The 24,831-nt window shown below is 40.7% G+C and overlaps 2 long non-coding RNA genes and 1 pseudogene across 3 annotated transcripts; all 3 read right to left on the bottom strand.

Moving 5' to 3' along the window:
• Positions 1–2,136: 2,136 nt before the first annotated feature.
• LOC141626761 (uncharacterized) lies at positions 2,137–4,555 on the bottom strand. 2 transcript variants are annotated; one of them, XR_012536345.1, is made up of 3 exons: positions 4,270–4,541; positions 2,774–3,002; positions 2,137–2,690 (listed from the first exon to the last, which is right to left on the bottom strand). It is a non-coding gene; the product is annotated as an uncharacterized LOC141626761 (long non-coding RNA). The 2 variants fall into 2 exon arrangements; XR_012536344.1 differs by having other exon boundaries at positions 2,137–3,002; positions 4,270–4,555.
• Positions 4,556–12,897: 8,342 nt separating this feature from the next.
• Positions 12,898–14,667, bottom strand: LOC141629870 (uncharacterized; annotated as a pseudogene).
• A 538-nt stretch (positions 14,668–15,205) lies between these two features.
• Positions 15,206–16,121, bottom strand: LOC141633080 (uncharacterized). Its single transcript, XR_012537888.1, has 4 exons — positions 16,077–16,121; positions 15,756–15,874; positions 15,587–15,646; positions 15,206–15,293 (listed from the first exon to the last, which is right to left on the bottom strand). It is a non-coding gene; the product is annotated as an uncharacterized LOC141633080 (long non-coding RNA).
• Between the last annotated feature and the right edge of the window lie 8,710 nt (positions 16,122–24,831).

Genomic DNA, 24,831 nt, shown 5'->3' with positions numbered 1-24,831 from the left:
TGGCAGCCTCCACATTATCTACCCTGGCTCGCACTTCCCTGACTGGGGCAGACAGATCAATTTCTTCCACTTTTCTTTTCTGGGCTGCTGAACTTGTTTCAGCAGGGACAATAGGAGTAGTAGAAATCTTGGGAGTAGCATGCAACTCAGTTAAACAATAACAGACCCAGTATCACCACCTCCCTGGGAACTCTCCTCTTTGACCTTGGCCAGCCTAGCAGAAAGGTCAGCCATACCAAATCTGGCAAGGCTAGTGGATGACCTAGTGGATATAACACGAGATACTATATTAGCAATAAAGACAAGCTATCATGAAAAAGCCAACATAGAAAGAAAACTAAAACCAAAAAGAGAACAAAATAGACTTACTGCCTATAGTAGAAGCACTGGCAACTTTTGAAGGCTTGGGCACTCTAGCAGCACCTTCAGTCTTCAGGCAACGAGGGAGGTGACCAGCCCCACAACAAAGAGGCCAAGTCCTCTCCATTTGAGGAATGGCAAGAAAGGCAGAGATATTTGCAGTAGGGTACTCAATTTCAGAAACTCAATTATCAACTGGAAGCAAGGGAGGTATGACTCGTTTTAATTTATTTATTTTCTTTAAAACTAACAAATAAACATGCAGGATAAAGGGAAAAGTCAGAGTACTCACCACCAACACAAGCATCATAGTTAAAGTACGCCAGATCAGGGCCCATAGAATTGGACCTGATAAACATGTACCCAGCAGCCCAATTCTTGTCATGACCGCTATCCAGATTACTGAGAAGAGGAGTAGTAGAAGGCCTGACCTTGAAACTAATGCGGTCAGGATAGTTGGTCTTGACAGCATAACAAGCCTTCAAGTCCTCCGATGAGAAGGAAATATTGTGTTTCTTGCATAGATACTCAACGGAACAGACTACCTTCCACACCATAGGCATCAGTTGGTAGGAAGGCACACCAATTTCTTTAATAACATCCACCATAAATGGGGAGAAAAGAAGCTTGTAACCAGCCCTGAAGGCCCAGTCATGAATACAGAACCAACCAGGACATGCCCAGTCAGCCCTGACAGGGGAATTTTTAGGGATATAGACTTTGGAATCAGCAGGAATGATTCCCTTATCCTTCAGCACTTTTTCGAATTCAAGTTTCAGACGGTTTGGAAGAGACTGGTCATCTTTTAGAGCTTTTGTGGGTTTAAATTCGAATTCACTGTGGAAAATTGAAATCATCTCAAGAGGAGGATCAATTGGTTTTTCAACCACAAGAGGTTGAGCAGCAGAAGACGCGGGGAGATTTTTAGAGGTGGTTTCTTCAGGGTTTGGAACGAATGGAGTTCCAGGAGACATCACTCCCCTGGAAGATTTCTTTTTTTGCAGCCACTATCGAAAGTTTGATTTATTGAAGATTAAATTCTGGAAATTAAGGGAACTTGAAGATGAAGATTTTTAGAGAAAATGATCGGATTTTTGGTGGAGTTAAAATCAATGAAGTGAAGGCTATTTATACTCGGTGAATTTAGGGTTTTCAACCGCAAGTTGCAAAAGTAAATATGAAGAGTTGCAGTAAGCCAGTAATTAAACACGTGTCACACCCAACCGCTAATTAGCCGTTACAGGATCCAATCAGTCATAATCCAACCGTTAGAAGCAGTTTTCCAAAATCAGAAGTTATCTCCTTATTTTTGGCCTGACCCAGCGAAAATAAGGAGATAAGGGGCAATTGTTAGGCCTGGAAATTCGCAGATACCTCAGGATGACATTTTACCCCAACCTGACCATCAGGTTATCAGGACGTCAAGCTACCAGGGTACAAGAAGACAGGCTCCAAGTCATGCACTACTACAAAACTTGTGCTGGACATCAGACTTTTCGCTATATGGACATCGAATACACAACTGATGTAGAGTTTGGTCATGTCCATTGTGGATTAATGGACATCGGATTTTAAACCGATGTCCATTAAAATTTGCACGTCGGATTTTTAGGAAAACTGATGTCTATTTGATCAATGGACATCGGATTTTTTGGAAAATCGATGTCTATTTGATCAATAGACATCAGTTTTTTGCAAAAAACCGATGTCTATAATTATTATTTTTTATAAAAAAAAATATTACGCTGTTGCCCATATTAGTCGTACACATGATGACAATGCAAAATGATTCCATAATCAACAAAAAATATTTGTATACAATCAATCGGTTATCCAAATTACAAAAAAAATTCATCTACATAATGTGTCAAATCTACTTAGACGACTAACCTATACAAAAATATAAACTGATATGTAAACTGACTAATTGTTTAAAAAAAAAAGGCCGAAGAGCAAATCTCCCATTGGGCATATTACCATGAGAATCTGGTTCAACATAACAAAGTTAGCGAGAAAACAAAATATCAACAAGGGCCACAATAATCAACAAGGCAGATGCTTTACAGAGCTCATAATGGAGTACATGAACTGAAGGAGATAACATGCCTGGGAAGCAGGGGTTTTAAAAACAGTGGCAGGCCTTCAAAGTTGTTGTGGGCTTGCCAAATAAATGCGAGTAGTCTGAGTAAGCAGATCCAAGTCCTACTCCAGCTCCAAATGCCACAGAAGCCCAACGAGTGACTGGACTGCTTGAAAGACAGACGAGAGTTACACCAGTATAAATCCTAAAAATCAGTTGCAAGATGCCTTCTATCCCATAAGCAGCTCAGCTACATAAGAAGCAATCTTATACCACACGATTACACGTCAAAAACACATAAATAAAAATAGAGGTATCCGAAGGGTAACATACATTTTTTCAGCATTAGGACCATACTTGGCAAACTGGACCATGATTTCTCTCCCATCAACAAGTGTCCCTGAGCAACACTCATATTCTACTCGAATGTATTAGCTTATTTCTCCATGATCAAAGTAGCATCATTAAACTTGATTTCACATCAAAAATTTCCTAGGCAATACTCCTAATAGTGACTTTAATTAATGCTCAACACCACCTGTTTGGTTTGATACACCTGGGCCTGCAAAGAACAAAAACCAAAAAAAAAAAATTATGGTACACATGCTGAGGTACCAGCTCAAAATGGGCACTTCTTTTATAACCCATAATCACTTTCATTAGTGTTAATCAGAAAAGAGACATATGCTGAGATACCAGCTCAAACAAATTATGGTACACATTTCTTATAACCCATAATCACTTTCATTAGTGTTAATCAGAAAAGAGACATATATACATCATAATTCTAATTCCATTGACTTTGCCATTGCCATTGCCATAAGTGACTAGGTCATCATTCATGCGAATAAAATGCGTTTCTCCGCATTTCTAGGATCACTTTTTAATGGTTGCCAACCTTCAAACAACAATCCTCACAAAGTCGACAAACACTATGATTACAAGATGAAGTCTGAATGAATATCTTCTATTGTGTCAAATGCAATTAATTAAAAATGTTGTCTTGGCTCTACTATATATATTGTATATCCTTCTTCAAAGAGTCATCATGTCGAACAAACCATATAATCTTATGAGTTACCGAGTATGATAAAACGGTATCCAACTAATACTATATCATTCAGTCAATATACTTTATTAAACGATTATAAAGACTAGGTCGAACTTTTGCAAACAACCTCAGAGTGCTCAAAAAGTTGTCCACCAGGAAGATGAACAAGGCTCCTATTACACATGTAAGCATGAATATTATCCCAGAAATCCGGAGCTACATCAAATTTAGAATCGCTATGTCGGCCATCAACCTTATTGTACCAGAACAATCTACTACTATAACTCAGTTGAACCAGAACTGTGTCTGAGCTCTGACAACAAGCAACAAGATTAATACCTCCCCTTATTTGGAAACAATTAAAATCAAATGCAACAAATTGTTACCAATGAGGACACCATTATTCCTAACTGGCAGCAACCGCTATTTCATTTACTACCCTCCAGGAGTTTTTATTCAAGCTATATACACTAGTTATTCGCGTTTTCACGGCGGAATTGTTGAGATAATCGGAAACAACAACTATTATGTAATCGAGGTTTTCATGATCAATTTGAATAATCACAAATCCTTTTCAGAAGTAAAAGAATTAAGTGTTTGACCCCAAATCCCTGAACTAAAATATTCGATTAAGATGATTAGAAAACCCCAACCCTAATCCCTAAAATGATTAAAAAAAAATTGAATTCATTGAAATATTAATTAGATTAAAAGAGAAAAAAAGAGTAATTGCAATGATTTTTATTTAAAAATATAAAAATGGATGGAAAACACATACCTGGTAGACGAGACAAAGACCATATCGGGTAAAGGTAGGTGACGATATCTGGCAACATAATTTGATCGCGTTGAAGGTGATGAATTGGCGGCCGACAGTTGAAGGAGATGAATAGGCGGAATACGACGGCGTTGAAGGATCTTCGTATATGATTGTGAGAGAAATGTTGAATTGAGGAAATGAATAGACGACATGAGGAATTGAGGATATGAATCGAGATATCTGATTGTGTATTGTGTGGCCCTTAATAACCTTATCGGATAATATTTGCCGCCTATAATTTTCACTTTAGATGCACATCGATTAAATGCAATGTCCCATGGCCATGACTTTTATATGGACATAGGTTTTATTAAATATCGCATGTCCTTTAAAATCAGAAATAATGGACATGTGTTTTTTAACGCAACCGATGTGCATATAATTATATGCACATCAGTTTTTTGCAAACAACCGATGTGCATGTTATGTACATCGGTTTTCCAGATAATCCAATGTCCATCGACTGATGTCCATAACGAGTTTTGTAGTAGTGATGGAGAGGACAACGGTTGAAATATCAGGACGATATTTGATCAGATGACTATATTATTAACGAATATATGAATGAATATTGGAGCATTAAATGAGAAGATTTGGTAATCAAGCTCAGCAATTAAAGGAGCAATAATGCGCATTAAATCAAGCAATTAAGACAGAATATTCAGCATTGATGAGGAAGATCCAGCAGTCGTTCAGCATGGACTATATAAGTAAGCACTTGAAGATTATTTGTGACACACAACGCAATACAACACGATACTCTCGCAATACTCATATACAATATTCAATCTAAATTATAGTCATTTGTGTAAATTGCTGAATATTATAGTGAAATCCTCTTCTGGCTTGGTGCCCGTGGTTTTTTCCCATTTTAAGGGTTTTCCACGTACAAAAATTCTTTGTCTTATTATTATTTTGCTTATCTTGTCTTACTTCACTAGTTTCGTACCTTACCCTACAAATTCGCGGATAAAGTTTGAGCTAATTAACCCTGCCTAGACATACCCTGACCAAATTTCGCCTTGCGCAAAATTCATACAATACAATCATCATGATGAATTCACAAGAATTCCAACATCACCAAAGTCATCTCTTTACTTTACTTTTTTTGTATATTTTATTTAGCTTTTGAGTGAAAAAGGTGATAATAATAGATTCCCTGAAAAAGAAGGGCATTAAAATAACACAAATTCTCATTATAGACGGACACTATCCGTCTATACGTATAGACGGATAACATTTTCCTTCACAAAATACCCATTTGCCATAAAGTGGGAAGCACATGAGGGTGCCCCACCTTGTCCCCCCTACCCATTTTATTAGAGGTCTTTACCCGTCTGTTCGCTTCACCCTTCTATACCAAGACCTATTGTTATAATAATGGTGGTTGTGAAAATAGACTTGTAACGCTGAATGTTGCATGGATAGTGGATGAGCCGAGTCATATGATTCTATATCAAGGTGCTTTTTTTTTTTTTTATAACGATGAAATGGCATAAATAAAATAAAACGAGATTACAAAGTATTCAACTACTTCCTCCGTACCACACCAAAAGTAACGTAGGGAAAAATGGAGTATTTAAAAAAAGGTGGAAAAAGTAAGGGTAAAGAAGGAAAAAATAGGTGGGGTATGTAATTGTGAGTTTAATTGTGGGTTGGTTGGTGGGTATGTAATGGCATTTTGTGTAAATATCAAATGGATATAAGGATAACTTGGTAATGTTGTGGGCCAAATAAGAAATATTACCTTTGGTGTAATACGTCCGTTTATAGTAAGTGTTACCTTTGATGTGGTACAGAGGGAGTACATAGTAACTAGCTAACATACAAACCGAGGGGCATTAGAGACGTGTGCTTAAAATCACATGCACTTTTACACGTGTGCTTAAAACGTATTCTCCAAATTTTTCAATAAATTCGTTTAGAAAATAGAAACTACTTAAACAAACCGAGGGGCATTAGAGATGTGTGCTTAAAATCGCATGCACTTTTACACGTGTGCTTAAAACGTATTCTCCAAATTTTTCAATAAATTCGTTTAGAAAATAGAAACTAATTAAACTGAATGTCAAAAACTGACAGAAGAATGAGTTGAGGTAAATGCAATCCCGCAATCAAAGGGTTGATGCCCAATTCCTTAATTATTCTTAGGTCATATAGTGGCCTATGCAATTATGCATACACTACTACAAATCCCATAGTTTATTGACACTATTGTGTCGACGCTTTCTCGTAGCGTCAGTCTAATATTTAGGCTTTATTACCCTATCGACATTTAGGTGCGTTAACGAGTGGAAATGCATAGCTATTGGTGGGCCCAGATTTCTTTTGAGCGCAATTTCCAAATGAAAGTCTAGAATGACCCGCGTTTTGAAATAATTTGGAAAACATTTGCGAACATTTTAAACACTAGTTGTCGCCCCGCACTCTACCGGGCGCGGGACCGCAATTTAGAGAAACGTTTAGCGGGGCATATTGTAGTGACTTGAAGCGGGAATTAGGTAGCCGTTATAACTAAACCCGCGGTCCTGTTTTATTGGATTGTTCATTGTAAGACAAAATGTGCGTTAAAGTTTGTTTGTGGCTCGATATTTTGCGTAGCTGCAATGCTATATTTAAAGTTAACTGTTTATAGCTTCCTGGAAAGACTTAGGGTGTGTTTGGATTGACTGATTTGGAAGAAAAAGAAAGGGAGGGAGAGTAGGGGATTTAAAATCCCTCATTTGGATAGCAAATGAGGGTGGAAGGAAATGGGAGGGGAGAGATTTGGAGGGATCAAATTTCCCTCCACTAAGCCTTATCAAAATCTCTCCACAATAGACAAGATTTGAAGGGAAATTGTATCCAAACACCCACACCCCATTCTCCCTCCCCTTCCCTTCTCTCCCTTTCCCTTCCCTCTTTTTCTCTCTCCTCCCTTTCCCTCCACTTTTGCTATCCAAACACACCCTTAGTAATTAGATGTGACACTAAACTCAACAGTTACCGTTCCTGTTACAACCGAATTATTTATAGTGAAGTTCAGACTTGTGGCTGAAGAGCCCAAGGGACATACACTCGAGTTCAAAGTATACGTGAGGTTCCATACTTTGTCTGTTTATAACGTTAGGGCGATCGTATCTGAAAGCATCAAAACGGAAATGGAATTGCCGAACTATACAATCATATATAATTCTGTACTGTAAAAGAGAATGGCTTAGTATTTAGTAGCAATACAATTTTATTCCACTGCTGCTTCCGTCACAGTTACGAAGAAGCAATGTTCCACACAGAGGAAGGGGGTTTAAACCTGTTTCTACAGTTCAATCGTTCTCTACTAACAATTCACGGGAACACTGCTTGTAACACACCTGAATCATATGCATTAGTTATTTCTTTCTCAGCCAATGTTTGGGCATGAAGCCTTATTGCACTTGGAACTTGGATACTTTCTAAATTCCCAAGTAATCAGCATCATATTCTGTTGCAACCCAGAGGTAAGGTCTCGTTGGAGGATGGTTGACGGCTAGCAAGTCAGTGTAGCCGTGGGTTCTAATTTCAAACATCCGTTCAAGCTTGAAAGCGGAAGTGCAATGATCAGGGGTGGTGCCAAAGTCAATAACCACTGCGCCCCTATATACCTGAATAAGATAAAGCAGGGTGTTGTTTCGTCACTGAATAACCCAAGTCAAATAACTTAGTAGTCAATGCCACATAAGCATTAGCAACAGCCTGACCAAGTTCAGCACGGTCGGGAACGTTTACCATTACACAGCTATATGGTTTGGCAAATTGCGAAGACATTGACGCATTTGTGAAGCTGTTTAATGTAAATGTCTAATGATATTAGGATTGCTAATACAGAGTAGGTAAGCTAAACATATATTTCTGACTCTTTTCTACTGTGTTTTTTTTGCCACACTTGGTAGGCAATCACAACTGGACTATTTATATAGGAAATCACGGTACAAATTATTTGTAGTTATTTGTATTTATCTCTTATTTTAATAAATAAAATGGATATTATAAAGAGTTTCTTGTAAGCCCTGTCCATTCAAAGCATAAACCAAAGCGGGCTCCGGAATGTGAACATTCACCAAAACCAGTCAAAGTCCAGCAATATCCCGAGTTAATTACGAGTTAACTGTTGTTTGGGACATCTTCAAGACTTCAACACAAACATATGCATTAGTAACTTTTTTATTAGCCAATCTGTGTAGAGATTGTTAAAGGTGTAATCCGGAATGTAGGGTTGGCGGTAGGTAGGTACGCTATCTTTTGTTTGCTGCACTTAGAAGGGGCTTGCAGCTTGTCTTTTGATAGGAACAAATATGCTAGAAGCCTAGAATTAGCCTGTCTACCCTATATTAAGATATTAATGTAATAAGATTAATACTATTAATTCTTTGTTGAAATACTTGGCCAATTAAAGCATCTAAGAATAAAGTTTTTGTGCCAGTGAAATAGTGAATGTGACAAGGGCAGTTTATCTACTCACCTTTAAGTGAATAGCAGTTTATCCCAAAGTTATCCATTAAACAAGGCCCTAAATAACACCTATAGCATGGTAACCAACTATGTTCAGAAAATAGCTAAGCTTAGGATAGACAACAGAAACGAAAAGAAAGGATCAGGAACTACCGTTCATGATGCCGCCCACCACACCAATGCTAGGCTCTATGTAGGTAGTCGTTTTTAAGGGCAAGGACCAACTCACGCAGTAGTATGGAATGTCAAGCACGACAACTTTAATGTTAAGGCCAGACACCTGAAGACATAGTAAGGGAACTTAGAATGGCGCATACATGAAATAGGCTGCATACCCAGAACGGTTGCATCTCCCCCTTGTTATTTGGTGTAACCATTGTGAATGATAAGGTAAGAACCGCGCCAAAATCAAATTGTCATTTCCTTTGTTGAGGCGGAAAACGCAGTATAGCTCGTCTGAACAGCAAGAACAAAGCTTGTTGGAGGTTGGTGCCTCATCCTCGGTGTGACGATCCGCACACTTGAACCCTTAGATTTATTTTATGCTTATGTAATTTCATTTCCCTTGTACATTTGTAGTAAGTATTTTCTTAGTAGTTTTAGAATAGGTTTCCATAAATAGGTATATCGCTATTCTGAACTAAACTTGTAAATTCAATGTCTCCTGCTACCGGGATGTAATAATCAAATTTCCCTCTTTAGGGAGTACTAGTGAATGAAAATCTACTTCCTACCTTGTGCCTTCGTATTGCTTGTTGTTGCTTTGTTGTGAACGACTCTTAGCCTTCACTTTACTAACAAGCCGTGTTTGTGGGATCGACACTAGGATCCCGACTCACACCCCGAGACCCGAGTATCGTGCTAGTGGGCGATCCCTCACTAGTACGAAGATCCTTGTCGCTTGCATCTTGCCTTGAGACGGGCAAGGGTGCGCGCCACGGTCCGGCAAAAGTAGCGGACCGTGACATTTGGTATCGAGCCGGTCTTCGGACGGGTTTCTGCACGCCGCATTTGTTCATCGAGATCGAGAAAATGGGCGAAACAATCGAGGACCGAGTGGATGCCTTAGAGGACACAATCGACGTTAAGCTTCCCAAACTCGAGGACATCGTGATGCGGATGGCCGCGAGCCTCGAGGAGTTGCAAAAGACGGTTTGTGACCTTGAGACGAAGGTAGACGGGATGGATACCCGCATCCAAGCGATCAGTGGTGCGATCCCCGACGATCGGGAGGAAGAGATCAATCATCTGCATCGAAAGGTCGAGATGTTAGAGAACACTTGCGCCACGCTCGTGAAAGCGGTGGCCAATGACGGAAATCGTGGGGGAGCCATAAGGTGAAGGCACCTCCACCTCGTGCCTACGATGGGGCGAGGGATTCGAAAGCGGTCGATAACTTTATCTTCGATATGGAGCAATACTTCCGAGTAAGTGGGCTCGACGAAGACGCGGAAGTTGTCACGGCAAGTATGTATCTAGTCGACGATGCCAAGATGTGGTGGAGGGCTAGGTACAAGGAAATCGATGCGGGCACGATTACGGTAACATCGTGGGCCGACTTCAAGAGGATCTTGAAGGATCACTTCTACCCCGAGAACACGGAGTTTGTTGCTCGGAAGAAGTTGAAGGAAATCAAGCACACCAAATCAATCCGAGAATATGTGAGGGAATTCTCTGCATGCATGCTCGAGATTACCGAAATGTCCGAGACGGATAGGACATTCGAATTCATTGATGGGTTGAAGAGGTGGGCACAACAAGAGGTCATGAGGCAGAATCCCAAAACTCTGTCTTCGGCCATATCGGCTGCGGAGCGCCTGCTCGACTTTCACGGGGAGCGAGAGGCACCAAGAGTTGTGGCACCTACGGGGAATACTGGTGTGTCACAGAGTGGGTACAATGGACAAAGGCCACAAAACAGCGCCATTTCAGTTGGGAACAGTCGGTTTCGCTCGCAAGGAAGTCAAGCCCAATCGGCGAGCACTACAAACTCGCCCTCAAGCTCGTCTTCGAAGGTGGGAAACTCTACTACTTCCACAACGAAGAGACCGTTCGCGTGTTTTGTGTGCAAGGGTCCTCACAAGATGGCCGATTGTCCAAACCAAGCGGAGTTCAATGCCATGTTCAAGAAGATGCCGAAAGGGGCTCAAGAACGTCTTGATGGGGCGTTGGCCGACTATCACCAAGAGTGTAACGAAGACTCGAGTGATGGTGAAGACCAACCACGGATGGGCTCACTCCAACGGATCAGCGCGATGGGGAAATACGAAGAGTCCTCCGCCAAGAAATCCAACGGGCTCATGTACGTGGACATGATGGTGAATGGGAAGAAAGCACGAGCCTTGATCGACTCGGGCGCCTCCCATAACTTTGTTACGAAAGAGGAAGCGGATCGGTTGGGGCTAGTTACGGGGATGCTAACACCGCTGAAGCCGTCAATGGGAAAACGAGACGCGTCCAAGGAGTGGCTAAGAAGGTCGCGGTCCAAGTGGGTGAGTGGGCGGGGAGCTCGACTTCACCACCGTTCCGGGATGACTTCAAGTTAGTACTCGGGATGCGGTTCTTTCGAAAAGCATTGGTGGTATTGAAACCGAGTGACGGATCAATGCTACTAATGGGGTCTATCGTAGTGAAGACGGTAGACAGCGACGAAGACAAGGGGCAACATCGAATTTCGGCTATGAGGGTGATACCGATGCCGAAACAAGGGATGCGACCTTGGAGAATGCCTAAAGGTTCGGTGGAGCCAAGGGCGAACAAGACCCAGGCTAACTACGATGCTAAGTGGCCTGTGGGACGAAAGAAGAGTCTACCCCCTCACCGAGGAGTAGACAATGAGGGCCGAGATGCCCAAAGAAGTAGGCCTCGTACCATCGGGGGCCGCGTCGATGTCTTTGAATCGACGTCCTGGTTTGCGGGTCAGTCGACCCAGGAGATAAGGCCTCGTACCATCAGGGGGCCGCGTCGATGTGCTGAATCGACGTCCTGGTTTGCGGGTCAGTCGACCCAAGAGAGAAGGCCTCGTACCATCAGGGGGCCGCGCCAAAATGCTGATTCGGCGTCCTGGGGATCTCACATTCCCTTGAATGCAGGTGCTGAAGTGACGAGAGACAAGATGAAGGTCCGTTGGGGCCAGTACTTGAAGGAATCCCGAGAGAGGACTTTTCAAGCAGCGGCAAAGTGGACGTTCCCGAGAGACAAGGAGCACGTGGTGAACTTGGAGAACATGATGTTCGGCGGCTTTTTTGTCAAGGAACTTCAGCCTATCCTTGAGGGGACGAAGAGGCCAGTCATTGTTTGGGACGAAGCGCACATTCAAGCCGAGTTGTACAAGCCAATCCCCAACACTGCATGGACAGTCAGAGCTCACCGAGGATGTCTCACCGAAGCACCATTCAAGATTTTTTGTGTTGCCGAGGGCGGTAACAGATTAGGTGGGGGAGAGTGTGACGATCCGCACACTTGAACCCTTAGATTTATTTTATGCTTATGTAATTTCATTTCCCTTGTACATTTGTAGTAAGTATTTTCTTAGTAGTTTTAGAATAGGTTTCCATAAATAGGTATATCGCTATTCTGAACTAAACTTGTAAATTCAATGTCTCCTGCTACCGGGATGTAATAATCAAATTTCCCTCTTTAGGGAGTACTAGTGAATGAAAATCTACTTCCTACCTTGTGCCTTCGTATTGCTTGTTGTTGCTTTGTTGTGAACGACTCTTAGCCTTCACTTTACTAACAAGCCGTGTTTGTGGGATCGACACTAGGATCCCGACTCACACCCCGAGACCCGAGTATCGTGCTAGTGGGCGATCCCTCACTAGTACGAAGATCCTTGTCGCTTGCATCTTGCCTTGAGACGGGCAAGGGTGCGCGCCACGGTCCGGCAAAAGTAGCGGACCGTGACACTCGGCCTAAACAAGCCTGCAGTAAAAGATCGTGCAAATCAGGTGAAAGTGACTTACAACTTACAAGTTACAACAGTGCTATAGTGGCTATGTTTGATCCGCCAATCCCAAAAACTATTGATTAGAATGTATCGACATCCTCTGAAGTTAAGTAAAATTTGCACCGTACATCTCACAGTCTGCCCATCCCTTTAACATCTACTGCCATCTACTTACTCTCCTTCTTTTACTCTTCAACACTCATTTTCCTCTAACCCATTCCCTAATTCTAATTTCAATCTAATTCACTACTACTCACTGCCATCCAAAGGGATGCTTTGTGATGACTATTATGTAAGTTTCTTTTCCCTTAATCTTTCCATTAGAAACAATGGAAAATTAGAATTGTTAATGTTTCTCCTTAGATTGTCTGTTTTGAACTATGTCATAATTACAATCACTCTGACTTTGACAGTTTAATAATTTGCAATTTGGGAACAGACATGACCTAAAATGACCGATTCAAACAAAAAAGTTAATAGCAATTATTACCTATCTGGTATATACTGGAGACAACTCCAAGTAGGAAATGACCCCAGAGATACTCCAATCACATAGAACTTGGGTCCTAATTCTAATTGATCTGCGAGTTGCTCAATATCTAACGCTTCACTCTTTAGCGACTTTTTTGGGGTTTGGATCACTTTCCCCAAAGCCCGCTCTATCATACAGAGCCATTTAAATCTTCAGCCTGTCAATTACTTCCTGAAAACTTTATCATTGTAAATCAAGCTGATTTTATCTCAAGCAAAGACTCGAATTAAAACCGAAGTTCAGAATGAGACTGCATTACCACCTGCTAATCTACTATACAAGATACATCACAAACCTTAGCTCAAAAATCAAACATCTTTTGGGTGGGGGACCAATTGCTTCAACAATAGTCCTTGATAACGACATTAACAAAAGAGAATCATGCTACTTAAATGATACATTAAATTTCTCTCTCAAATCAGATCTCCGAATCTATAACAAATAAATCTCACAAATATGATATACTCAAAAAGTACTCCTGGACGATAACACATTCCTCTCTTCTAATCCACTACATCTTTCTTTTCTCCCTCTAAATATTCAAAACTTGCCACCATCACACGTAATCTCTTTTAAGACCGTCTTAAGTTGAAATGGATCCGAAAACATACCTATAACACTAATCAATGCTCATTACTAATCGACTACATGGGTTTCTTTAGATCTTTTTCACGCTTACAACCGTCTTAAAAAAAAACTTATACTCAATCAGAATAACCACCAAGAATTCAATCATTCAACAAACATACAATCGAGCATCAAATCATCAACAACGGTAAAACCCCAAATAAAAAACTGAAACGAGGCGGGTTTTAAGATCATATACATGAGGTGCTAAAAAGCTCATATCTTTGTTACTACCAAAACAATGAACAATAATAATCTTAAAGTTTGCATCTTGTTTAACAACCCCAGTTTCTCTATATGCCAAAAATCTACCATCATTTAACCTAATTCTTGGTGATTAAATCTCAGATATAGGATCATCAATTCATTTTGAACTCCTCCTTCTATGCCCTCCTCCTGATATATTACCCATATGCAATCAAAACAATTAATTTAACGGTTTGTGAGAGGAGAAGAACGGAGAAGACCCGAAAGTAACTGTCCATACCATAGCATTGCTCTTATACTCCCTCCGTCACAGTAATTTGTTTACCTTTTTTTATCGTTTGTGATGGGTATTTTAATCAAAGGTAAACAAATGATCGAGACAGAGGGCGTACTTAATACCCAGAAAAGATTGAAAATAAACTGGAAGACTGAGAGTTGAGAGCATAAGAGTCCCAAAGGGTATTGTTTAATCATCAACTGGCAATGATGAAATAGTTACACACCTGAGGGCGCCGAAATGGTAAATGCCAGGGAATAATAGAAAGGTAAGATACGGAGCCACCAAAGAATTCATCCAATTTGAATAAGCGAAATGACGAAGGATAAATGTAAGATATTTGGCCACCTTAGCAACCTTTAATCAAGGAAGTAATATATTATCAGTTGTTTTGGGGATATTCTTACCAAATAGACTCATCCTAATGCAACCTAAAATAAGAAATTTGGACACATTTATCCTCTTCTCAGCCACCATGTTTTTTCACTTTGTTCAAGAAAGACATTTTGGTTTACGAATAATACAGTTTAATAACTTAATTTAAAATATGTGTATGTCGATTGAAAGTGTCCGCTGAACTCTATAAACGATCATATAGGGACAAGTTGAGTGAAAACGTATGGTATGAGGATTACTAAGATTGAATATTACTCCCTCGGTTCATTTGTTTACCTTTGGTTTTCCGATAACCCAGAACTCAATTCAAGTGATACAAATAAAAAAACACAAAATACCATACACAACCAGAATAAGCTAAACCAAACCTACCCACCAAACCAATTTATCTTACGGACCACATTTTCAGATCTAGAAATAAAAACCATTCTACAAAAAAAAGCAACTTAAAATCAAAGAAATCCTTACTTGATGGATTGAGCAAGTTGTGACAACTTTAATGGATTTCCCGATATTTGAACATTAACCTAATCAAACAAACATTTCCAATTAGTAGAGGACAATAATAATAAGCAATAGTAATAAGCAGGTGAATATTATTAGAGGAAACCAAATAAATTTGAATGCCGTGGAAAAATATTGGATTCATGACTTAGCAGGAAACGAAATAAACCTGTTCAAAGTAGATACAAAGAAATCAAACTATAAACTGTAGAATTCAACAGGGAAATTGATGACTGACTGATGATCAAGGTAAAGCAAAACCTTAATTCCATTATTTGGTCAGAAAAAGTGCTGAGCAAGAAAAATGACGAATTACCATAGCTCCATCATCATCCTAATCATCATCATGTTGTCTGCGTCGCCGTCGCCGTCATCACTGTAAAACAAAAAACATGTTGGAGAATTACACAAATCAAGCACAACACCCAAAAAAAACAAAACTAAATGAAGGTGTAGAAGAAATTTAGGGCCAAGCAACTGCATACCTTCGGGCTCAATTGGGCAACCCAAAAAGCAAACAAGCTTGAAAATTTGGGCAGCAATGGAAGCAATTGTATACCTCCGAGCTCAATGTGTTTGGCTATAGTTTGGTCTTCAACAAAAACTGCAAATATGGAGTACTTAAAGCAGCAGGTGGAACATACACAAATAAACAGAAGTTGGGAAAGCAGAATGACAATGAGGAAGAGCTCAGACAATGAATTCTTACAAACCCACCAGTTAATCCTCATAAAGATAGAAACGGAGAGCAGTTAACACCTAAGAAAAAAAACCTTAATTTATTCAATTGACAATTAATGATCTACCTCAATAGATAACATCTAATATCAACATCAATGGGGGTAAGCTAAAACGCTATCTTACCGGTCACCGTCGTCATTTGAGCCGCCACTGTCCACGTCGTCATTCATAGCCGTCGTCGACAAAACCCTAATAAGATTAAGATATGGGATGAAACAATTAATTAGAAAGTAAAAGAAAGGTTGACATGGTAGTAGAAAGAAAGGTAGTAGTAATAATCAATAACAACGAAGTCGAAAGAAAGGTAGTAGAAAGACATGGTAGTAGAAAGAAAGGTAATTGTAAGAGAAGTCTAAATTGTTAAAACTGTAGTAGTAATAATCAATAACAACGAAGTCGGCACATTGCTTTTAATGAACCTTTTACTCTTGATCGTGAAATGGTCTGATGCTAATTTATAGAGTTAAAAAATCGTCCTACAAGAGACTTGCTCAAAGTTCAAGACGAGCTTATTATATAGTAAGATGGGCATGCTAGAACTTACCATGGCTTCTTTGGCAGTAGGCCTTTCCTGGTGATCATATGTAAGCAACCTATCGATAAAGTCAACTGTCTACAAACATAAACACTCAATTAGCAATTAATTGGTAACTAGAGGTTTCATTCAAGCACAACAAAACAGAATTAAGTAATCACTCAGGCCCTGCCAAAAGTTGATTATCAGCATTTATGAATTTTGACCAAGGTTCCAACTGTGCCTGTAAGACCATCCCCAAGCAAGGTCACCGACTGGGTCGTAACCTTGTTGGGTCACCTTAATAACACCTTAAATTAGGATTAAGGGATAATTTTGGTGACCTTGAATTACTCAGGGTCACCGGGTGACCTTGAGTTGAGTTGGTGACCTTGTTGGTGACCCGATAGGTGGCACTCTCTTATTGGCTGGAAACAGAAAAAAAAAGACAACTATCAAAACATAGGGAGGTGACCTTTGGTTGAGTATGGTGACCCGGTAGGTGGCACCCTTTCATTGGCTGTAAAGTGGAAAATGATTGGGTTGGTGACCTAGGTCGTGACCTTTTGCTTGGGAGGGTGAAAGTGGGTCAAGATAATTAAGGTGTGATTAAGAGGAAAAATATTGGTGACCCGATTAACTTGACCTTTTGCTTGGGGATGGTCTAAGCAGAGGGCTTATTTCGGCTATTAAGGTTTCGTGAAAACCGGCTAGCCTTGCTCTCTCCTCTTCTATAAATACTTTGCTTTTGCAACATTTAAATCAGAGACCTTAAGCATAAAATTGATTTAATATTTCAAAGCAAAACCGTGTGTTTCAAGCAAGAAAACCAATTTGCTATTTTCAAAAGGTCGTGTGTTTTAAATTCGTATGTTCATTTGATAGTTATCGTTATAAGATAATAGTGCTCAATAGATTTCTTACTTGTTCATTAACGTGAACCTTTCCAAGAATCATTAGTGTTTTCTTATTAGCGTAAGTTAGTCACTCGTGTGACACCCCGCGATAAAGCGGAAAACATAACTAATAAAATGCGAAATTTTAGGGAATTTTTAAAACTTTTTAAAAATTTAAATCGCGGGTTCACCCAAGTCTAAAACATAAATAAAGAGTGCGGAAATAAAGATTTTAAATTATACAAACGTGATAGCCAAGGTGAGGGAAAATATATCCCTCGAATGACAATACAAAAAAAGGTAGGTCTAAACAATCCTAATAAATCAACTACTAGGCCGAAGTGCTCGCTAGCTCACACATGTCTTCACCCCATGAATGCACCACTAATACCTGTCATTCATGTAAACATGAACGCTATGCATCGGTGGGGAGTAACTCAAGGTTCTCCCAGCCACAAAATGTCAAAATGAACATAACCAATAACTAAAACAGGTAAGTCATATAAGATACTCACAAGAGATAAGAACATCGAGTTTATATTTAAACATGGCAATTAAAGGAAATGGGACGAGATAGATCAACATTAGCATGATAACGATTAAACTATTCATGTGAGACAATTAAATAATATGAAAGACAAGAATACGGTAATCTACACCAAAGCACGCATTTCAAAGAAATACAATATAGATGTGAGATTAGAATCCGAATCATGTGATACAGTTAAGTAGGGATCAACCAATGCAAATTACAAGAATAGAAACTGTAGCCATTATTTGGAAAACCTCTTAGCAAACATTGTACGGGACGTGGCTACTAATGTCACATTCATACTTATGGCTTGCATCTCACCATAAGAACGGATGGGATCATCAATCTCGACGATCATATCGCAACTAGAGGGCTTATAGCTCACCCGTAGTATCCGATAGGACCAGAACAAACAACACAAGGCATAACTCTTACCTTAAAAGACTAATACCAATATCTATAACCAAGCAAGACCTTTACTACTCATATATCAATATATAATTCCTCTGGTAGGACGACAATGGTACTCCCAAGACTCAGTCCTAGTCTAAATCGCCGACTCTCGGGACAAGATGATTCCCCGATTCGACATGCGGCAGAACAGTCCGCATCCAAGACTCGAAGACAGATCGGAAATCGAGAACCCACAATCGCGGACATCCGAAAGAGGCGGAAGATATGAGCTAAACCCACAATCGGCAGGACAGTCCGAAAGAGGCGTAAAGATAAGTCAAGCAATACGGTATAGCATAAAGGCATTATCATACGAATACGACTCAACCAAGTGATACAAATCAACTTGGAAAGAGACTAATAGAAGAAATGAGCAATTAATGAACCAAGTAAATTATTCCATGCCAATTTATACTCATAAGCGTGAATTAGCAACTTATTTCTTAAATACTTGTCACTTGAATAAAAAAAATGCAAATAAACGGAAATAAACCATTTACAATAAGCAAAACAAGAATTTAATTCTAAATGACTCAAATGTAAGATAAACCATTTATTGCTTATAAAGTGTAAATAATTAAATTGGACTCATTTTAAGATGAAACATGGCATTCCACATAGAAATGAGATAATTAATGAATGAAGTACACATTTATAAGACATGTGAGGAATATATAATAATGGACGATATTTAACGAATTACGTTATTTAAAACATGAGACGGAAGTTCAAATAATTAAATCCAACATAAATATATGCATATACAACACCGAATTCAAGATATACAAACATGGTTCAACACCTTGAGTGAGTATAGTCACAAGAGTTTTATACGATAGTTTTGCCAATTATTCTCAACCAACTTTTCATTCGTAGTACTTTAGTAGAAAACTATAAGTTTGGCAACAAGACATTTATAATGATTTAGACCCTTCCACCCAAGGAAGGTGAACTCTTACGTTGAAAAATAAAATATAAAGCTTTAGAAGTAAGACAACACCACAACCCGTACGGCCCTCCATTTCGACTGCCCAAGCTGCCCCGAATGGCCACATAAAACTGCACCACAAATGGTACCAAAATAGTCCTCATATGCAGGGTAAAACCGTCCCAACCACCATCATCCTTACGCCCAAAAAACAATCCCGAAATATATAGCAAAATTGTCACAGAAACGGTCCTCAAACAGTCCCTCATCAGTCTGCAAAACAGCCTGCTCAACACATTATAATAGTCCCAAAAATGCACAAAAAACCCGTCTCACAAAATAGCATTATACCGTCCCAAAATCAGCACCAAAACAGTCCCAAAATCAGCATTATACCGTCCCAAACCATGATCTCTTGTAGCAAAATCAAGCTCACTTAATGACCAAACCAACTGACATAATACCACGGATAACTTGTCGTTCCCTAATCACGGGTAACTTGTCATTCCATAATCAATCACCAGTAACAATTATAACCCTTGATTAATAATAAACAACCCACACTGTAGTACTTGTTACATCCGCGTTTTCACTCAAATTTCGCACCGAATCTCAACGTCAAGCACCAGCAATGTAATATTAAGGAAACGAATCTCATGGCTCCTTCTCCAAGCAATGTATAATTCATACAATCTTTTGTATTTCCATAGTTTGTTATTAGTTGCACAAATATTGTAATTAGTTATTTTCTTTCCTATTTTCTAGCTTTAGGTTTAGTATATAAACTCATGTAATACCCTTGCATAATTATTCAATATACATACAATTAATCCTCAACATTGTTCCTTCTCTTATATGGTATCAATCGCCTTCGATCCTAGCCATTGCCTTCCTCGACCATGGCCAATCATGCCCTCATTCTTCCCAACGCCAATGAACCCGCCACCCCTATCATCTTTGTCAACCTCTCTCAATGCAAAACCCTTACCACCACAAACTACACTCAATGGTCCTTCCAAATCCAATCCTTCCTCCAAGGCCTTGAACTCTTCCAGTATGTAGACGGCTCTCTCAAATGCCCACCTGCTACTGTCAAGGTCGACAACCGCCAGTCCCCTAACCCTGCCCACACCACATGGACTCGACAGGACCAACTTCTCCTCGCTTCTCTCGTTGGTACGCTTGACAGTACCATCACCCCTCTCGTCACACAATCAAAAACATCCCATGAAGTTTGGTCTATCCTTGCCTCTACCTTTGCCAACCCCTCTCGGGGTCACATCTTACAAATTAAAAACCGGCCTACATGCAAGCCCGGTTGATTTGCGGACGTGTAGCGGTCTTTTGATAGCCACGCTCGGCGGCGTAAAAATGCTTTCGACCGGATCGTTTTAGATCGGTCGGTTTCGTCTCGGTAAGGGTCTCGAAACTATTAGAGATGTTCGGAGTCACCACCAAGCATTTGTGGGATGCTTAGAACCCCTTCGAATCCACTTTATACCTCGGTCAAACGAAGCACAAAGCAAGGTTTGACATAGGTACTAAAGATAAGGAATCGTCCCTCTTTAGCATCCTATCTCTAGAATGACTCTCGTACGCCCTGGATAAGGTCGTCCACTATCCAAAGTTTTTGAGTAACACGTGAAGGTACATATTGGAAAGCCCTTTAATCAGACACCCAATCCCACCTGCGGTAGCGGCCTCTACCGATCGATCTTGGTTGGTTGAATGCAAAAGTTGATAAAACGGTTTAAATGCATGAATGTGCATCCAATAAATTAAACCTAACATGTGAGAGCTTTCTAAGTCGGTTGATTTAATCCAAGCATCAAGTATAAGATGTCGAGTTGGATTTATGGTTGATTTGCATGCAAGACGGAAATTAAAAATCCATTTACCGTATTAGGTTTATGGCGCATAACGTGATCCATTTGTCTTAGTAAGGCATTTTGCAAATGTGATTTTTGAATGAGCAAATAGTCATCTGATCCATCCTATATCCGGGTTGGTCGGAGTCGGGATCGTCCTAGACTAATGCTGGAAAGGGAACAGACCGTGCACCAGGCGGCCACATGAGACGCGAGCCTGTTGGCGGTGCAAGGGGGTCTCCCCTGGTTTTAAAAATAAGAAAGAAAAGGCCTGTTTAGGCGCGAGTTAGTCAACGGTTATATGTCGTACACTGACCATTTGAAAAACGTTCATGAAATGTGTTGAAAAGTGGGTATTTAAACCCGTTTTGGTTTGAAAGGGTCGTTTAGACTGTATTTGTTGATTTGAGGAACGAGAATCGAATAATCATCATTATTTTGATGATATTCGGTGTCGGGTTCGACTTGACATGGATAGTTTTGAGAATGATCATGAACTAATTGTTTTAAGTTCATTTGAATATAATTAGTCGATACTCATCATCGCATCTGGTTAAAAATCCCAAGCATGGTATGTGGAACCAAGGATGACTTTGTGTTGGTGACTAATATGTTTATTTTGGAAATGTAAAGAAATGATGAAAGGCTTTAAAATACCTCTCAAAATGTAAAGAAATGAAATGAAAGGCTTTAAACTACCTTTTAAATGTTATTAACCTAATATTATCACCGGAACACGGATTAAACCGTCATGTTATTAAGAACCAAGGGTGAAAAATGTTTTATGGTTAAAATTTGTGAAAATAAATAAAAGGGTTTGAAAACATTCGAAATGGTAAAAACCGATTACAAATATGAAAATAGATTAATGAGGAAGGACGAGAACAAACATGGTTGAGTTCTAACCTGGGCACCCCATTGAGGCGTGGGCCTCTGTGCTGAACAAGGGGCTTGTGCCTCAGGCCAAAACTCAATTTTGGCTCGTGTTATGCATGTTTTAGCATGTTATGGTCATAAAACAAGCAAAGACATGATGAAAGAAGGATTTTTACACCCTCATACTTACATGTTTGGTTATGGCGAGAAACCGACGTAAGTGTAACAACTCGTTTGGTCGGAAAAGACTCGGTTTAAAACCGTTTTGGTAAGTAAAAAGAGTGTTTTATTAAGATTAGTGACAGTGTAGTGGTCGAAATGGTCGGTCAAGTGATTTAATGCATGATGATGGTACCAAACAATGTGTAAGGCTTGTATTTACGATCGGTAGGTCGTAAATACGCGTCGAATTATGATTTAAGAAGTCGAGTCGAGAATTTTAAGGGAGAAAAGAGGGGGAGGACACTCGCGTAAGTTCTCAAATGGGGGCATTTGAGGGGTATTTATAGGAAAATGAGTGGTTGTGTGAGTTTTGAGCGACATAGCCACCTGGGCAGCTCAAAGAGACGCGAGCCACGTCGCGGGTCTTCGAGTTGTCCTGTCACTTTCACACAAGTGCAATCATGATTTGTTCTATTCTAGGATTTGTAGTCACAAGTTTGGTACTTGACCATTCATGAATCCAGGAAATCTTAGTTTAGAAGGTTTGAAATGGTTTGTTTTTTTGTGGTTGACTCGGTTTGACTCGTTGTTCGAGTCCGGATTTGAATTTTTGAGTCGGTTTATTTGCTTCAGTAGTGGGTCCCACTAGGTTGCATTGTAGTCAGGAAAGACAATATTTGCAATTGTGGACCTTTGTTGGGTATTGTGGGCAAAATTGGAATTTTTGCCTTTTATGACGGTCTTATGTCTGACGGAATAAGCGCCTGTTTGAGCTTGAATTGAGTCAGTTTGCCTTGAAATGGACCTTATTGGTAGTTTAGGTCACTTTGAGGCGTGATAAAATCACGTTGTCTCGTCGTGGTCGTATTTTGAATTTTTGACCGGTTTGCGCTCAAATTAGCGTAGAAATTGCCTTTTTGAGCCTGTAGAAAAATACCCCATTGTATTGGAAATGTATTTTGATTTGTTGGCGGACCTTGTATGGGTCTTGGGGTACCGTTTTTGTTGTGGTTGTTTTGACTCGTCTTTTGCTTGAAAAGAAGGGCGAGTCATTTTTTTTTGTGCGTTCTTTTTGTGAATTGTTTTTTTTTTTGCTGGGCCTGGGCGGGGTTGCCCTTATTTTGCTTTGCAGGTTTTTTTTTGGATTTGTCCATTTTATGTCGTCGTAATGCCGAAATTTTGGCTGACGTTCTTTGTTTGCAGGAGAGTGCTCGGGACAGGCTGGGTCCCTTGCTGCGACCTTTGAGGAGCTGTTTGGGACGGGGCCGGTTAGCACTTCGGTTAGTGCACCGACCGCGGTAGTGGAGGACGCTTCCGAGGAGGAGGGGCCCCCTGAGGAGACTGTTGGGGCCGAGAGGTCCGTTGAGGAGCGTGAGGAGCCCGTTATTGAGGCTACCGGTGTTGAGAGAGCTCAGACTGGGTCTGAGGCTGGTACCTCTGGGAGGAGAGTTTCTACGAGGAGGCGGACTCCTCGGCCGACCAGACGGACGTTACAGAATGTCGCTAGGGTCGTTGATATGCCTTCCATCCGTCACGTTGAGTCTCGTGGTCAGAAGAGACGGAGGGTAGAGACGGTTGAGGATGACGCGGACGTCGCGAGTTGGGAGGCTAGACGGGTTACAGCCCCACAGGGGGCTGAACCTACGAGCGGTGCCTTCTTGGGCCGAGGGTTTTGATGGTAGCCAGTTGCTGCTTCGACTGGACAGGCACATCTCCTACCATGCTCACGAAGGCTTGGTGAGTCGTGTCTTCTGATTGAACTTTCGTCACTTTTGAAGTATCAGACCTGGATAGGTGTTCTGACGTTGTTTGTTTTTGATTTCAGAAGATCGGCACCATGAGGACTTTCTCGGGCTTCACTACCTGCCTGGGCTTTTACGACGTTCTCCGAGCCGGGACGAGGGCGTTGATAGAGAGGTCGGCTTTTGGGCCGTTGGTGGCCGCTTGGCAGGATATTCACAGGTCTTCGATTAGGTCGAACTTGTGTCTGATCCGTGCCATGTTGGATCGGTACTGGGACACGACGTCGTCGTTCCACATAGACTTCGGGGAGGTCGGCGTGACCTTAGAGGATTTTGCTATGATATCCGGCCTTCCTTGCAGCGAGACGCCTGTCGAGTTTACAGAGACACCGGAGAAGGTGTCTTCTCCTGCGGTTACTCATCTGATCGGTACTGCTCTACCTGAGCCTTTCGACATTACTCCGTACCTGATCGCGAGTTCCTATGTGAGAGACCACTTCAGAGGGAGAGTGGTGGGTGCTGCTCCGGCGCCGTTGGCGAGTCCGGAGGCTGAGACTAGAGCTGACGCGCAGGAGGCACGATTGTGGTTGTGGTACTTCTTGGGTGCCACGTACTTTGGCGACAAAGGTGAGCGCTTGTCGACTGAGGTACTTCCTCTCCTTGCTGACCTTGACACTTTGGGTCAGTTTGACTGGGTTACGCCGGCCTTGGCGAGTTTCACTCGGTACTTGCATGCGGCGGTGCGTCTGGAGTCAGTGGGGGACGGTAGTGCCCCTACTTTAGTTGGTCCCGGCCTCATCTTTGAGGTACGAGCATTTTTTGTAGTTTTGAGTTTGATTTTGATTTTTA

The sequence above is a fragment of the Silene latifolia genome, chromosome Y (assembly GCF_048544455.1).
Source record: "Silene latifolia isolate original U9 population chromosome Y, ASM4854445v1, whole genome shotgun sequence".
Lineage (NCBI taxonomy): Eukaryota > Viridiplantae > Streptophyta > Magnoliopsida > Caryophyllales > Caryophyllaceae > Silene > Silene latifolia.
The sequence above is the reverse complement of the archived record's forward strand: the minus strand, read 5'-3'. Positions and strand labels throughout refer to the sequence as shown.